The sequence below is a fragment of the Cicer arietinum genome, chromosome 2 (genome assembly GCF_000331145.2).
Source record: "Cicer arietinum cultivar CDC Frontier isolate Library 1 chromosome 2, Cicar.CDCFrontier_v2.0, whole genome shotgun sequence".
Lineage (NCBI taxonomy): Eukaryota > Viridiplantae > Streptophyta > Magnoliopsida > Fabales > Fabaceae > Cicer > Cicer arietinum.
Window position 1 is genome coordinate 28,345,209 of NC_021161.2, and position 466 is coordinate 28,345,674.

Sequence of the window (466 nt, forward strand, 5' to 3'; positions counted from 1 at the left end):
GAGGTAATTAATTACTTAATGAAATAAGAAATTCATTCAATCTAATTGTTTCACATACATATGTATTAACCATTTGGTTTAGGGTGTCTCATCGCATGGTTGGAAAAGGAACATTGTACAATACCTTGGAAGAAGTATTACACCATAATCCGATCCCTGTTGGCAATGTTAAAGTTTCACCTGTGATTGCTTTAGAACCACTTGCACCATTGCTTATACCCGACAACGATAATTGTATGATTATGATTGATTATGTTTAATTGCTGATTTTTCTGATGTTTACTTTGATTTCACATTTATTTAGATTATTACAAAGTCTAAAGGGAATGATAAGAAGATTCCTCACAATGAGTCAATCATTTCACTAGAAAATGTTTGACATATACATCAATTCTATATGAAATGATTAGCTTACTATAATAACTAACAAATTGATCAACCTCATTTTTTCAGATTCAAGCGAACC